Genomic DNA, 18,061 nt, shown 5'->3' on the forward strand with positions numbered 1-18,061 from the left:
CAGTGTGTCATTAGTATCCAGCTTTCCACGCTCGGTAATGGCGGCTTGTCGGTGTGAAAAAATCAATCGGTCACTGTAGCATTTGACACTAGCTGGAGGAAAACTCACTGGCGAAAAGGCCTTTTTTCCCTTCCCCTCTCCCAGGAACGCCAATGAGCTTTCCTCCAGCTAGTGTCAAATGCTACAGTGACCGATTGATTTTTTTCACACCGACAAGCCGCCATTACCGAGCGTGGAAAGCTGGATTATCGAGATGCAGGAGGAGGAAGATCTGGAGGTTTGGATCTGATGGAAGTGTTCGAATCCCTCCACGAAGTGTTGCAAAAGTGTTGTAAACGAGCAACATTCGTATGCTGCAGGAAGCGATGAGCAAACTGCCCGAGTAGGATGCTCGCTGTACCTGCCGGTATGTTTGTTCCGGACAGCAATAAAAGTATGTTGGACACCAAATTTGGTAATAATCTTTTCATTTGAATAAATATGATTGCTTTAAAGCTCTAGTTCATTATTATTACCTGAAAAGAAAGAAATAGTCTCCCCGCATAATAAAAAACAACATGTTATATGGTCAGAATCATTATTACAATGTACGATATAGCTTCACAGTTTACGTTGCGGTTATCAAATACTTTTCGGCCGATTCAACCGTAACTGCTCGACATCAACACTAAATGTCAATGTATAACATGCTGTCCCGAAAATGTTTTATATTTCCTGCATTATATGTCAACATTTTATCATACTGTCGAGCGAAAATTTTGCAGGCGAAAACGGCTGAATTTTTATGGTGACATAACTTAACAACCCATTCAACATATTGTTATTTGTCAAATAACCGTACCACAAACTGTTGGAACTTTATATGAGATTGTTCATATACAGTTGTCAACAGTAAAGGATACTGTTGCCGACCACACGGGAAAATGTCCATGTACAGTTTTCAATTATGCGGGTCCACTTTTCGAAACAAACAATTCATAATAATAAGGGGTAAAAAGTATACATTCCATACCTTTGTTAAAGGCTGCCTCACACCTCGGGAAAATTTTCCAGCGGATTTTGAGCCCCGTGTATTTTAAATGGGGCCGGGATTTTGATTTTCCGTGTCCAAATTCCGAAAACATCGCATATGCAAAAATGCATGGGGAAAAAATCCGCGAACCAAATTCCCGAGGTGTGAGGCTACCTTAATAGGAGTAAAAAATATGCATTTTTTACTTTGACAAAAGGAGTAAAAAATATGCATCTTTTGACGTATGAGCACTATACTCATAAATGAGTAAACGAATTATACTCCTTTTAGGACTAGTTCCACTTTTCCAGGATTATGCGTACTTTAAAGTTCTAAAAGAGTATATTCTGTGATAATGAGCTCTAAACATCGCAAACAACTGGCAAAACAAATTATACCAAATTCTTCAAAATGACAGTGTACGATGGATTTCCCTATTGGATGACCGTTCGAATAGTCGCTCCTTGAACAGTCGTTGAAATCCTGTCTTTTCACCTTCACCATTCAGTAAAATCTGTCAGAACCAAGTCTGCCACGTGTTTCTTGTCAGCTGTTTCCTCGGACTTCTCTTTTCGATGTTTTACATCTGTTTTGATAGACAAGGAGCAAAAACAGGTAATCTACCAAACATTTACGGAGTTTGGTAACAACGCTGGAGAAGGGACGTTTGAGAATAGGCAAGGATGAACCAGACCGAATCCATTGGTTAAGATAAATCACAATATTTGATTTTTAAACAAAGATTCAAACGTTGATTTCCGAATTTGAAAGCACTCCCCGAAACCAAAACCAACACCATCATCAGTGACGAAGCCTTCACATTGATGTTCAGTGAATATAGACGAATCCAAGTAAAATAAGGAGAAGGCGCGACGGTGTTCCTAAACTGCCAAAATACTATATAATATATATGCACAGACAAACAGACATAACACCTTGTGAAGCTTTCATCGTTCACTGATTTGGTCAGTTTAAATAATCATTGGTTGGCTAATCGATCTTGCCAGCGCACATCGGGCTCAGGTTGAGCGTTTTCTCACTCCGCCATCTGGTTTGTGAGTTGCTCAACTGTGAGACAACAGATGTCCGTTAGTGTTGCGACGATGATTTTGATGAGTGAATCCAAGTAACCGTAAGCATTAGTTTTAGGAAAACGCTCACATGAGTGCTAAAAGCGTATAACACCTGCAAATGTTTGTGCTCTTATTCACATATATCAGCATCTTAATGCTGCAAGATAAATGTTTATTAACATTAAATTACATTACATTAGCATTAAAATCGTAATGAAGCATGTTTAATGCAGTCGAAAATTTTAGCAAGAACAATCAGTTAGAACTTCATGTAGTAGGTGAGACTTTCTCGGATAGAATGATCAAACCATACTTCAATTTCTACCGAACAAATATAATGGTTAGTAAATTACCTTTCAGCAGAGACTGAAATCGCATCTCGTGGCCGAAAGAGCAAAGAGGACTACTTCGTGGAACCTGCAAGCTTCAGGTTCGAGACCCATATGTAAGAACATTCTGAAAAACAAAACAACAAACATCATCAGCACGTTTCTAAATAATATGCAATAACTGGAAATCACTAAATAATGGTAAATTAGATTTTTTTGTTTTCCAATTTTCTAATCCGTATCATTTTCGTGATTCGTCGATTGTAAATAAAGACAGCTGTCATGCCCTAAAGCTCTTGAAAGCGCGAAAATTCGCCGAAAAAACGGGCGAAGAAAATCTGACGTTTCTCTTTAGCCTATATAAAGCATCACTATGCAACAATTGAGCTTTGCATCTGCATTACAATGGCATGCTAATTCGCCTTTCCGGCATTATATCAGTATTGTATCTGCACTAAGAAAGCAGTAAGCGGGATAACAGGCATACTGCAGTTTATGACTGTAACGCAGCGTTTTATTCTTATGTGTTACTCGGATGTTCAGTGTTTGTCTGGTTTGTCTGTGATATATTGTCAGCCGTTATAATTTTGAATGTTCACCCTAATACCAGACGTAACTCGAAGAAATTCCATCGACCATGGCTTCAACGATCAATTGAATTTGATTGATTACCCTTTCACAACTAGGGCGCAGCGTCATAATCCTTCGAGTTTGATTTCACTCTAGCGCCTTCTGGTTGTGTCATACGAAACATTGTTTCGTACACATGCTCGCAAGTGGTGAGCAGAGGGTTGACGATGGTTCACAAAATGTTCAAGCTTTACTCTGTTTGTCTGTACTTACTATCGATATAGAACCACACTTAATTAAATAATTGTACTATTCGAGACCACATAAAGATTTATATGGATATATTGTATTAGAGTTCTGGAGAGAATGGTCATTGTGCTGATATACATCATAATGGTTTTGGTTTTTAATAGATATGTGGATTTTATAGTATATCACAGTATATTTAGGTGTATACTCAGAAATTCGATTATGAAATACATGTATTTTTGAAAATATATATCATGCTTCAGAGACTATGTCCAAGGCTTGATCCCTCCCATGCACCATCTGCGAGTTGTGCTTCTAGATGTGAGTGGGTTTGGCCTTTGCCAAAGCAGCCTTGCACTGCTCAAGTGCAGCAAGTCCTGTTGGGTGGGACACTAAACACCCCTGACACGACAGCGCAACGCATATGCAAAACCAATCATGCAGACAATATAAGAGATAATGCGACTCGATATAATCAGCGAAGACCAAGGCGACGAATAAAGGATAACGATTGGGCTTGGAACATAGACACTAAGTCTGGGTTTCGCGGTTGCGACAGAATAATCTACGAGAATTCCTCGCCAACTTCGACGTCGTGGCGCTGAAGAGATTTGCGGACAGGACAATGTGGAAAAGCGGCATCCGGTAGCCCACCTTCTGCAAGCTGTGGCACCGGAGCTGGGAATTGCCTCGTAATAGACTGGGTAAAGATGCGCCATCGTGGATTGGGTGGCAGCCAATCAGCGAAGATGATGTAAGAGGATTGAAGACCGTTTCCCTATAGCATCATCAACGTGTACTGCCACGAGGAAGTCCGACGACGAAAGAAGCGTTCTACGCACAGCCGAAGCAAGACATACGTGGATACCTGCGGGGACGATCAAATCGTCATCGGTTACATGAACACTTTAAGTGAAGGAATATATAGACCGGTCATCGGACCGGATAGTCACACCGTATCGAATGACAGCCAACGATGCATAAACTTTGCGCCTCCTCAGGAATGGTAGTCCGGCACCTTCTTTCCAAAAGTATCCACGCCTGGGAATCACTCGAAACGGAAAAAAATCGACCACGTTCAATCGACGGTGATTCTTCTCCGACATCACGAACGATCACATAACACGTGTGAATATTGTATCGACCACTACCTCGTTGCAGTCAGGGTTCACTATACAGATTATTCTGATTTTACAGATTTTGGAATAGAGGATGACCAGGGGAAGCCTTTAATCATTTCTCAAGAATCACTGAAAAGTTAAAAAAATCAAAAAGATTCAGAATGATTCTGGCGGATGAAACTTTTATCAATTTGTCATCGCCTTGATGTTTTTTTCTGCGGCGAGATTTTAAAAACAAAACAAAAAAAACCAAGCTGCTCTCGGCGCCCGGAATCTCGTGATTCTTCTGAAGGCGTTCTGAAATCCGTCTGTGTCTAGCAGATTCCGTGATATTTTAGAATCCGGTATTCGTATGATGCCTAGGACTCTAGAGCTCTTAGGCGAGAGACTTATCAGGGACTGGCGAAAGAACTCATGGGTGTTGGTGGAAAAAAGTAAATTTTAACTCAATGTTTCATATCAGTCTCTCTACAGAATCGATTTCAACGATCTTCGATTAAAGCCATCCTGAAAGTGGATGCCCCCTAAGCAAAGAATGCACGTATGGATTTCCTTGCCTGCTGGTCACAGTAGCGGTCAATAGTGATCAAATGGCATGGTCAACATCCGTTGGATAACCTGGTCAGATGACCAGCAGTCAGCCAGATTAAAACGGGTCTGCTACGGTATCTTCGTCCCATCACGAAGCATGAATGTGTAGTGCTTTATGAGTCTAACTCGATGATACTTTCGGACCTACGACCTTGCATACTCTGTCTTTATAGATTTATGTATCTTGTCTAGCAACAAGGAAGGAAGCCTAAAGATTCCGTATATAATATACTCTTTCCAACAGGAATTCTTCATGAATTACAATAGAATTCAAATAGAGCCTCAAAATCTTTAAGTGATCCTCTGGTGTGTATATAAATCAACAATTTCCTATATATAAACCTGCTTCAAATGTGAAATGAAAATGGAAATATCATCTTCCCAATTGATTCCAACAAATCCAATGATCTTTCAGGTAAAGCTGATAAAGTCTAGTATCCAGAGACAAGAATTTCAATGTAATTTCCAGCGATTGTCAATAGAATCTCCTTCACAATATAATCTTTCAGTGTTTCAACCTCAGAGTTTCTCAATGAAATCATGCAATGAATTGCCTGCTTTGATGGTAGTTAGGGTCTGTTCACAAGTACGTAACGCTTTTGAGGGAGGGTCCAACTTGTGTTATACTTTTTACACCAAAGGTGGGGAGGGTGGGTACTACCAAGTTTACGCATCGCCAAAAACAAATATTTTAAAGAAAAATTTTGTATCCGTGATCGTTTTAGTCATTACCAAAATCAAGCACATACAGGACAATTATGCGTAAAACACCAGAATGAATTGTATTTCTCGGCAGAATAGTCCGCTAAACTAATTTTGAATTTTATTATCGTTTTACTAGCTCATTCTTGATTCCTTGGTTTTAGTCATATGTCGTTCCTATTCTAGTGTTCAATATAAAAACCCACATGCTTCAGAAAAAAAAATTGTTTTAAAATTTTCTCAGTTACGCGTATAATTCCAAAATGTCTTTTTTTTTACGAGGGGAGGAGGGGTCAAAACAGATTTTGCGTTACATTGTGAACAGACTCCAGGGCACCGAGTTAACTCTGAAATCGGTATGGCGAAGGCATGGCTCGATTTCTCGAAATTGTCTTCATCGTAAAACTATTTGGGGGTAATGGCGATACCTTCCCGCATGCAGCGCAAATGGTTTTTCATTAAAAGTTCTAGTTTCGAGAAAACCCGCTAGATGCCTTTCGCCATCATTCTGTGATTACTCCACGCTTTTAAGCATACGATAGCGCCTGTTGCTGGTAGTGGCGGGTAGCAAACCGCCATGCCATTTAATTCATTCAAGAGGATCCTTCGAGCGTTTCATAGAATCTTGGCGTTTCTCAATATTCGTTCCGTTTCCCCTGAGTTTTCCAATGGATCATCCAGCAATTCTAAAAGAATCCTGACGTTTATGGAATCCTCCAGCGTTTCGTAATGGAATCATGCAGCATTTCCAAATGGGATCCTCCAGTGTCCCCAATAGAATCCTACGATGTATCTTCAGGAATCTGGCGTTCAATATAATTATTCAGCGTTCCTTAATAGAATCCTCCGTTTCTCCACAGATTCTCCAGAGTTTTGCAAAGGAATCTCCAGCGTTTCCTAATGGAATTATCCAATGATTGCGCGAGAATCTCGACTCAATGGGATCAATCATGCAACAATTCCAAATGGAATCCTTCGGCGTTTGCCAATGTAATAATTTTTATTTATTGAGTCGAACCCCTGATCTCGCTCGTTTTTATCGATCAACTGAATCTTTGGTTGGTCGTCGCGTTTAGATCGATTTAATTTTTTCTCAATGATTTTCTTTAAATTTGTGAAAACAATGCATTTTGACATTTTTCAGCTTTTCCGTTCAATTTTCAGCAATATATACAAATTCAGCGGAGCCTGAACGAATCGATTGGTTAGGAAATCAGCAAATCGGTCCATCCGTTCGTAGTTATATTTCAAAAATAAAATTTTTTTATATATAGAAGAAGAAGAATAGCAAACAAGTTGTTTCGAAATCTGCAATTACCAAATCGAATCCTCTAGCGTTCCCAATAGAATTCACCTGTGTTTCTCCAATGGAATCCTCAGAGTTTTCAGTGAATCATTCAGCGTTTCCCAATTGTATTCATACGATTGTCAAAAGAATCCCAGTGTTTCAATGGAACATAGCAGAATTCAAATGAAATCTCCAGCGTTTCTCAATGGAATCATCCAGCGTTTCTCAATTGATCTTGCTGACATCTAATCATCTGTTTTATTCAAACACATTGACAGAGATGGGGTTCCCATCCCATCTATGCACATGAAGAGAGATGATTAGACGTCAGCAAACTCTATAGAATTTCCTCACATAGAATCCTCCAGTTTCTTAATGGAATCATATACCACATATATTTCTGAATGGAATTATCCGATTTGAAATCCTCAGCGTTTCGATGGAATCATTCAGCGTTCCCAATGTATTATTCGCGTATTGTCAAAAGAATCTCAGTGTTTCCCAATGGAACCATGCAGCAATTCCAAATGAAATCCTCCAGCGTTTCTCATATGAATCATCCTGTTCTCAATTAATCTTGCTGACATCTATCATCTGTTTATTCAAACACATTGACAAGATGGGTTCCATCCCTCTATGCACTTGAAAGAGAGATGATTAGACGTCACAAACTCTAAATTTTTCCGTCCAATAGAATCCTCCTGAGTTTCTTAATGGAATCATTAGCCACATATAGCATTTCTGAATAAGATTATCCAGCGATTTCAAAAAGAATCCAGCGTTTCCCAATGGAATTATCCATCGACGCCAATAGAATCCTCACGAAATTTATGCAGATTTTTTTTAAGTTTATATACCTACAAATGCTGTGCTGAAAAAAAACTTCATGACATATTTGATTCTCCTCCCTTTTATCTTTTCAGCATCATTAATCCGCAATTGGATATGATTTTAATTCTGCTCTCGAACTCGATGCCATGAATAGCTAGATTACAATTTTCTATCATAACAGCAGCTCTGGCCCACTTATTTCTTAATAATCAATTGCCGCAGTTATAGAAGATCTGTTCTGTAAGAATAGGGATCTAAATTGACTCTTGAGTCGCACCTGTATTGTTTATCGGAGTCCTCCATTCGTAGACGGAATTCGAGGACAACAGTGTTGTTGAAATCCTTCGGGGAGATCTGATGTAAAAACGTTTTACTGCCTCTGTTTGTATACTCACGTGATTGCTATCTACCGTGAGAGAAGCTTTGCAACTGTTACGATGAAGCTGATTCGAATTTCGGAGATAAGTCCTAATACCGCTGAGAGCGGTTCTTAAAATGCATTTCAACTTGTTTTACTGCATCTGTCGAAAAATATACTCCCCAACGGAATCAAAAGCAAGAACAAGCGTTTTATCATTATATACAGCGTAGGTGGGTTGCGATACACTTTTGCGACGAAGCGGATAACTCACAATCTCCTCTGTAGGCGTTAACTTCATCAACGTCATAAAGACCAAAGGTATTATGGACGAACACAATACTACGTCATCTGAACTTCAACTTCATCGCATATTGGATGGCTAACCTGAAGATCCATTTTCAATAAATCACATAAGGGCTGGTTTCTACATTTGCGCCAGACATTCAGGCGCTAAGTATATACATAATAGCATTGTGATTCAAATATGAGTATCCACTACTTTTGTGAATTTTAGATCCCTCGCCCTCTATCTCTTTCATTACCGAAAAACACAAATCTTAGACCCATCTTTCTAAACTGGACATCATTTTCAGGGGTTTCAAGCATAAAGTAAAGTAATAAGATTCTGTGGGCCCTCCTAAGCCTCGTGAGAGCGCGGCTCAAAAAAGACCATGCTGAGTGCTGGGTTCGATTCCAGTGCCGTCTAGGCAGTTTCAGTTGAGTGTCTCGACTTCCTGTCATAAAAGTATCATCGTTTAGCCTCAGATATACAGAATGCAAATGGTAACCTGGCAAGAAACCTCCGATTAATAACTGTGGAAGTGCTAAATGAATTACTAACTGCACGGCTCTGTCCCAGTTGGTGTAATGCCAATAAGAAAGAAGAAGAAGATTCTGTGTTATTGCATGATGTGACCTTCTGTGTAGAAATATACAGAACTAGAAGTATCTCACGACTTCTGATCTATGTTGACAATAGAATCGACTGCTTTGAGCGTGCTTACAGCAGCACATAGGAGTTAACTTCCTGAAATTAGTGTGGCGAAAGGCATCTGGGTTCGATTTCATTAAACACTGTGTCGAAAAAATTTTGGTGACGTAGTAGCGGACACCATCCTCATAACCGATACCAATGTTTCTGCGGATTTCATTTTGGAAAACCAGCTGAATGTCTGCTCGCCTATTCTATCTGATTACTCTGCTAGTTCATTGCATACTATAGCGCCTGGATGTAGCTGCGGCGAGTGAAAATCACCACTGCCAATAATTTATTTAATGATGGTAATTTTTCATATTTTTAACGATAACCAAAAGCGTAGAGGTGGGCTGGCCATATATTGCGAAGGAGCGAAGATGAAATATTTTTGGCCTTTATTGTATACTAATATATGACATTAAGGCTCCAAAACAAAACTTTGATAAAAGTTAGATCCATGATGTTCTTAATCGATTCAGCTCCACAAACTGAGGTGATGTCTCACGGAATCCGGACAATTTTTGCTATTGAAATTGGTCAGATCGAACAATGGGCTCAAGTTATGGCAAATACTATTTCTACCCGTTAAAAATGCACATCATGCTTTTGATACATCTATTGCACGATAAAACATCAACATCGCTGGGTGGATTAATCAGTTTTCTCGTATACCTAGTCCTATGATATTTGTCCCATGTTTGCTGGGTTCCCTATTTACTGGGACAATTTGCGTAGAACACAATGCTTTGTCTGAAATGGCTGGGACCACTCCAAAACCAGCTTTTATAGAGGCTCGAAGCACATATTGTTATATGTATATCGACTCAGCTCAGCGATTTGGGGTGATGTCTGTTGTGTGTGTATAAAAAAATTGAGACACACTTTTTGAACTTAGCATTATCCGATTGCTTGCAACAGGTTGCATTCGACGGGTGACGCTAGTTTTTTGCTGTTGATCGGCCATTAGGTTGGAGTTATTAAAACAATTTTTTTCTTGATTTTCGTTGAAAAAATTAAAACAATTTTTCAGAAGCAAAATGCATATGGGAAAGACGGCTTTGGCAGATTTTGTTCTATTATTGGCAGGGTTTTATCGACCAATTAATGAATTTGACCCATCTTTGATATGTAAATGTTGGAATAACCGTCATCAGTCGTAAAACCCCACCTAATATCCTCTCTAAAGCCATCATAATATGAACGCTTAACACGAAATTGATAATAAGGATCTCCCTTAGCTTTTTTACTCTAATGTGATATTATCACTTCATAAATGACGAGAAGGCATCATTACCGCTACGGATTAATCTTGTTTTTTATATATCTTTATTGGCAGAAATTAAAGATGAAATCTAGACAAGCATGTGTAATCTGGGAGGACGCGACGTCAAGATGAGTGTAGCTCTCGATCAAGCAACTTTATGCTTGAGACTTTGATTATAACTAATACTATACCTTACCTAGATTGGCATTACATCCCCACTGAACATTGCCGCCTCAGCAGCTCAGTGTTCATTAAGCACTTCTACAGTTAGTAGTTAACGGTCAAGTTACCATTTGCATTCGTATCATACCTTAGAAAGTCGAGACAATTTCAATCCATGTTCTAAGACATCAGGAATCGAACCCAGCCACCCTCAGCATGGTCTTGCTACATCTAATATCCAAGGCTAAGAGGCTAGGCAAAGTATTAGGCTGGACAAATTATTTCAAGCTAATATTCGCATCGAAAGGTCCAAATGGGTTTGTTCGCTTCAACTGCTTTGGGTGAGGTCAAATTCAGAGAATTTATATTAGAACATTTCTGGGGATGCCGCATTGAAAAGTAAAGCGCAACTATCAGTAGCATTATTCACGAAGCAAAATTATCATCACGATGCAAAATACAAATGCAAATATCCTGGAAACCTTTCCAGATCATTGGCATATCAAACATAATATTGTACTGATTGAAAAGATAGCTCTCGCGACAATCAGTTCTCCGTTTCTTTGTCACCAACTCTCCGACCTCACCTCATGGCGCGGTAGCATGATGCTAGTCGCAGTCAGTTGCGACATCGAGAAATGAGGAAAACTCAATCGTCAGAGCTCTTATTTCAACTAAACTATATGTACATCTTAAAAATCACTAGTCGGAGTGCATCAGAAGTATGAAATAAACCGAGCAGCTTGCTCCGAGGATCAGGCGACTCATATTTCGAATTCTCTGCACAGGTTATCTGCCTGCCTTTGAATCTAGGGAATCTATCCGTTGCTGTGCTGAAGTTGGGCTCGATTTCTATTTATCGCACAAACTCGCGAGATCCTTTGAAGATATTCCAGAAATATTCCGATGCTGGACGACGTTGTTCCGTTGAGAGTTTGGAGATGACCGTTCAGCAGATTTTGATTTCTTTTGACAGATCATAACCATCAAGTACACTGAAACAAATTATGGCAGGATTAAACTGGCGGATTACTAATGATTCAGAAAAATTTCAAAGATTTAAAAAATTCGATACTCTAAAAATAATTAATTAAATGATTCAAGTGTCTACCCCTGAGATGACCAAAATCTGTATATAAAATATAGATTTTGCAGCAAATTACAAATTTACAGATTTCTTGAAGAGTACAGTACTAACTATAATAAAATTATATAAATTGCTATCAGTGAATACCTGTTTTCAATAATATTTTACTTATAAAATTAATTCTTTGTCAAACTGGTTTTATTACAGACCATTATCATATTAGCAAAATCTTAATTTGAAAAGACAGAACATATTGGCAGTTTATCACAATCAACGATAATGAAACCTGATTATGCTCCCGTCGTCGGGGTAACAGTGATCAAATGGAAGTGAGAATGGGTCACTGTTTCTACTTAGAATGCTTGTGGGATAGATTAGATGTTCGGGCAAGAAGACTAAAATATAAGAGACTATTTTGAACTATTTTGCTCTACGACCACCAGATCTGGTGAACGATGATCCGTACACCCCTGAGCGGTTCGTAAAATGTTCGAGACTTATTTGAATAAAGTGATCTCAGAAAAGCTCAAATCAATAAAAAGCAATATTAAATATCCAGAAACAGTGGTTCTGCTCATGGTTTAGTGTGACTGAGCGGTTGGTACTAGTGGCTCACAGTAGTTAAAGACGGACTCTCGACGAAGTTTTTCAAAACCATTTTAATGAGTTTGAATGGATACAGATTTTATCAGATTTTTGACTGAGATTAATATGGAATTTACGGAAGAAAAATACAGATTTAAATGTGGCAATCCTGCTGCGAATCCGTACGTTAAACCTAACTTTCTGTGGCGCGCTGGGCGCACTATTAAATAGGCCAATTAGCCTAGTGCACTACTAGCAGATTAGGGTTAACATGGATAACAAAAATCAACTGTCGATCCCCCATTTCTTTCTCAACCATTAATTAATACATTGAGCTGCCTGTCCTTGAGTGATGCGTGTCGTTTTGATATATGATTATATAGATAAATAGATTGATAGAATTGAGTGAAGTGCCCACAATAAAAATCAAACGTGCTCAATCATTTTTACCAGTATCAGTCAGTTTGATACAGTTAGTTTTCACGAAACATGCTCGGATGTTCGGGACATATATTATAACGAAGATGGCATTATCATTCGATAATGGAAAGATCGATATTCTTGATTTGTTTGTGTCAATTTACTCAACATTCTTCCATGTTTTCAAAACAGTAAAATTCATTCTGAAGAATCGATTGTTTTCTAGATAAATATGTGCAAACTTAGATTCACTGATCAATTTTGGAGACAAAGTTGCGGGGTCAGCTATGTTTATAAATCCGACCAGATTAACACCATGGTCAAGTCGCCCTACAAAATCTGAACAAGATAACTCCTCTTCTTTGAAAATTTCTTGGCAATCGGACAAAATTGAATCCACAGGTTATTTCTATATGATTTATACACCTGTGTTCAAAATAATAGGAGGCCGAATTCATACAAATAGTCACTTTGACAGCTGTAACTTGTACTCAATGACCATTTTGAATGAACTACAATATCTCATACTACGAATCTTTCCTTCCATTCGTTAAAAATACAGACTAAGTCAACTGTTCAAAATAATGATTTTAATTATTTAACAATTTCCTAGTTTAATATTTAACGAGAGAAAGGAAAAATAGTCTATAGAAATTCAACATATTTGTAGTTCACGGCCAAATACTCAATCGTTTTCAGGTACGACGTTACAGCTTGTCAAAGATTCATTAAAAATCGTACCATATATATTCTGAGCACGAGTGGAAGTCAACAAAACAGGATAAGAAATTCTTCAAAAAATGTTGACTTAAATTAACGCCAGTTGTATGCCAGTACCAGCTACATTTAGTAATTCAATTTTAATTTTTTTTTTGCGTTTACGGAAAATAATATTTTATCAATCTGTTTAATTATGAGTCAAAAAAGTTGAACAAATTGGCCACAATAACATTACTTACCCTAATCAAACATGAATTTTAAAACAAATCCGTCCTTTTGAGAGACTTCTTGAAGAACAACGCGTCCCGCACCGATTGAAGTCCGGTCAAACACGATCATCAGCTCAGCCAGTGAAAATGGTCTTGTTCTCTGCGTTTCCACCTTGGCTAGAGAGGTTCTCTGAAACGCTATACTAAACCGGTCTGGCTGATCGGTACCGTTCATCAAATGATTCGGCTCTAGATCCCCAAAATCGTTACACGACTCTATCATACTGTACAGCAGGATGGGGATCGCGTCTTGAGCGTGATGTAGAGTTGCTGTTAAAGATCCATCCTGGCTCTAGCACATAAGGCTACAAAAGTCTCAAGCTAACGGGTCGTCACCTGAATAGAATCCATACCCTGCTGGTCCCGACATTTTGGCGTAAAATGTCTTATTTCTAATGCCACATTTCGTCAACTTGGATGACTTCATCCATGCACATGTATTTCTGAATGACCAGCGGCAATACATTTTCATTAGCTCTGATTTTCAATCGTTCGTTAACAGGTGCTCCTTTGGAATAGTTATCATCCATTCCGAAGAAACCGGGGTTGTGGTTGTTGGGTCACATATTCGTTGAACGTGAGCGTAGTTGTTTAGTAGGCATGCGGTCAGTCAAGTTGAATGAAAATCAAATCGAGACAGAGAGCATTCGGAGATTTCTCATACGCTTTTGATTTTCTTACTAAAGAAAATGGCTGCCTTAAGATACAAGTACCTGCGGATAGTAAAATAACTATAATATTGCTCCATTTTCCAGCAATATCTGATGGTTTCCGGACATTTTAACAAATTCATCAATACTCTAAGCACTCTGATCCTGCCAGTACTAATGCGCACTTTCAAGGGTCCCCTGAGTATTTTCGAGGCAACCACTATCAGTCCAGCGTTAGAAGTACTATGTATTCCACATACGAAATGCTCCTTGGAGACACTACTGCACATGATTAGATTTTCCAATCCAGGTCATCGCTAAGAGAACATGAATCTCTAACCGGCGATCTTCAGTAACAGCGCTCGAAAATAAGCCAGTGATACGCGCGTCTTTTTTTCAGGCCGTAAATCATGGGACACAACGGGCATGGGTCCGATCGAATCGACATTCGAGTATTTCGAGCCTTCGAACTTTTTCCGCCGACCCTTCAAAATCCAGTGGTGTGACCGTAATCCGTCAGACAAACTCCATCCCTCTAACTCATGGTGAGCTATATACCTCGATTCTTTAAAAACCTGACGATGTCCCAAAAGAGCGACAGGTATGTCATTCTTGATTTGAAAGGCTTCGTTGTGTAAAATCGATGATCGTTGGGATGATTACTCCTTCTTTACATCCTTCTCGGGGATGTAGGAAGAAACATTCCATTTGTTCTTACAACGATTTCCATCCTGCGCATGGTAATAGAGATCGTCAGTGATCCCTAAAAATATAATATTTTGAAATTTTTTCCCTGACTAAAATAAGTTTCTTACCTGCACTAATTATAGTTCCCCGTACGAAACTAACTTTCCAAGATATTAATTTTTAATGCCGCAGATGAATCTCTGGTTCGTGACAAAAGTCACTCTTGATGGTCATGGTCAAAATTTGGCGGTTGTCCACTAAATCGTGTTGAAGCTTAGAAAGCTCATTATTAATGAGTAATCTCTCTCCGTCACTGTCTTACTCAGACAAGTTCTATTGATCCTACCAGATTGGGTACAGCTCGGAGACTAGTGCTACCGTTGGGCTGCTCGTTTTTGCAATGTAGACTACAACGATTCAGCTGAATCAATGGTTTTATTGCTCCAAAATTAAGTGAAAAGAATTACTTACCATCCTGGGTAGATAAATAAGTTTCCATCCTGAATACCGCAAGTTTTTTTTCTATATCAGTAGTAGCGCTGTTGCTGGGTTGCGAAACTTGACTTGTGCGAAGGCGTGCTACGTTCAACTATTTACTATTTATTTCTGCGCAGATCTGCATCGCTGCTATCGTCGACCCGTCGTCAGATTTCCAATGTATATAAGGGCATCTTCCCGTCACTATGGAAAATAATAAGGGTAAAATATTTACAAACAAAGTTCCACTTTTAGTATATACACTGGATTGCTTTTTACGATTTTTGTTTTTCCAATTCTACTCATTCTAATGTCAATTCGTTTTAAACCTGGGTCAGCTGAACCCTAGATAAAAAAACATTTTCAGTTCCATCTGTCATTGGATATGTTGGTGTGCGTAGCATCGTGTTTGTTTTGATTCAAACATATGATCCGGTCCAGGTACTGGCGATCGTTGCTGACTAGATCAGATAAATAAATATGTTTAAGTGCGTAGTACTGATTTTGCGGATAGTGAAATTTACTTTTGGGTGGATATAAATAGGGAAACTTTCTGTAATTCATCTCATAGTCGGATATTCATCCATCGAAAACAAAGCAATGGAAGAGCATTTGGATTGTTTATTATTTTTGTGATTTTTCTCAGCGAGAGGCACGCATGTTTTCAAAAGAGGCGGCAAAGTGGTGCTGCATTTCTTTGTTGTTGGAATGAATATATGTTCAGTGAGATGGAGATCAGACAGTTCCTATTTAATTATTACAATAATCCGTGCATATTTTTATCAAAATTCTTATAGAATTCATATAAAGATTTTCAATTTTTATCTATTTCTGCAAAAGTGTTTTTTCGGAGATATGAAGCATAATAAAAATTCTCACAGTTCGTAAATTTTTTCCTCGCTCTCTCTCTCTCTAAAGGTAGCCTCTACTCAGGAAAATTTTCCACTGGATTTTGGGCCAGTGCATTTTCAATTTTCAAGAATCTCCGGAGGAATTGCTCAAGAGTCTTGGGAAATTTATGCGAAACTTGCGGAGCAATTCTGAAGAAACTTCGGTAAGTTTCTGCATTCAGAAGGATTTCCTGAAGGAATTTAGTAATTTCAAATTAATTCTCAATTCATGAAAATCTGAGACAGAATTCAATTCTCGAAGAAAATTCTGAAACCCACGAAAGAGTTTTGGAAGAAAAAAGAATTTCTGCATAAGAAATAATTCTATTGGTATTCCTCAAATATATTTTCTGATAATTCTTACGAGGTTTCAGGGAATTACTACATAATTCTATCCACCAACCTAATATAGACACCATCTGTGGGAAAACCTGAATGAACTATGAATACATAACCCTAACATTTTTTTGATGAATCTGAACAACAGTACCGGTTAATTTCATTTAAAACTACAACAAATATCACAAAACTCCCGGAAAAAAATTTTCAGCGCCAGTTTATTTTAATAAACAGACACTTTCGTTTCTCCCTTCTTGTTTTCCAGATCCCACCCACCCACGTGGTTTTGACAGTTGATGTACAGATGTGTTGGAGACCGGTACGAAACCATGAAAGCTGGTGCAGACCCGGCGCTTTGGGGTTGGAACTGGTGCGAACCTAGTTCCAACGGCGAATAAAAAAACACTTGGCAGCACTTAGGTTGGAACTGGTTCAACCTAGGTGAATTTTAAAACGAATTCGACATAAATGTTTAACGAATAAATTAGCGTAATTTTTCAAAAATGAAAAGATTTTGAAACATGTTGCTGGTGGAAAGCCGAAATCACGATCAAAATACAACAATATTGGATCTAATATCAAACTTAGCAGGTAGATGTTATTGAATTACTTTGTGGGGCACTTTGGAGGACACAATGAGAATATATCCCTTATCCTTTAATGACGTGAACTTTCCAGATATACGAAACTTGATACTGATATCACGGAAAATACTTCTGCTGGTCAGATACTAAACAGTATTTTATAAACACAAGGTCGTCACTAGATTATTAGCCAAATACTATAATGAAATTCATTTCTTTATTCAATTATTTCCAAAAATTCAAACACACAAAGCGCAAAAAAGATAATGGCAGACAATTTTTTATTTATGCGATTCAAAACCGAAACGACAACGCAATGAGGAGAAAAAAAACAGACAAACTTCAAAACGTCGAGAGGGTAAGTCAGTCGTAAAATATATTTAGTAATTAATTCAGTCCACGATTATTTTCTTCAAAACGAAGAAGACGATTGCCGATTTTCTGATGGCTTTGTACCGGACATTTCGTCTACGGTAACATCCAGTATCTCATTTTAGGTCTGTCTCAATTGGATAATTAACTGAAATTCTTAGAATGTGACATTTCCATAATTATCGAATAACCTGCTCAACGACAAGATTACTGACAGCAAGAATCATTTTCCATCGATGTCCTAAAGTTGCTGGACAGAAAGAAAATCATTATTAGAATTAAAAAATCGTTGTAAAACTAATAAGTGCGTTGGTTCTTTTCGTAGGAAGTTAGTGTGTTCAAAATAAAGGAAAACTTATCTCCCATGGTTGAAAATTGAGTGTCGCTCTGAAATTAAAAGTTTGAACATTCAAAGTGAAGATCAGGGTAAAAGTATAGAACTGTCAAATCAA

The 18,061-nt window shown here is 38.3% G+C and overlaps 1 protein-coding gene across 1 annotated transcript in view; it reads right to left on the reverse strand.

The window, feature by feature from the left end:
- Positions 1-18,061, reverse strand: part of LOC134226667 (general transcription factor IIF subunit 1) — a 95,207-nt gene that overhangs the window by 75,990 nt on the left and 1,156 nt on the right. The window lies entirely within an intron of this gene.

This window comes from Armigeres subalbatus, chromosome 3 (assembly GCF_024139115.2).
Source record: "Armigeres subalbatus isolate Guangzhou_Male chromosome 3, GZ_Asu_2, whole genome shotgun sequence".
Classification (NCBI taxonomy): Eukaryota; Metazoa; Arthropoda; class Insecta; order Diptera; family Culicidae; genus Armigeres; species Armigeres subalbatus.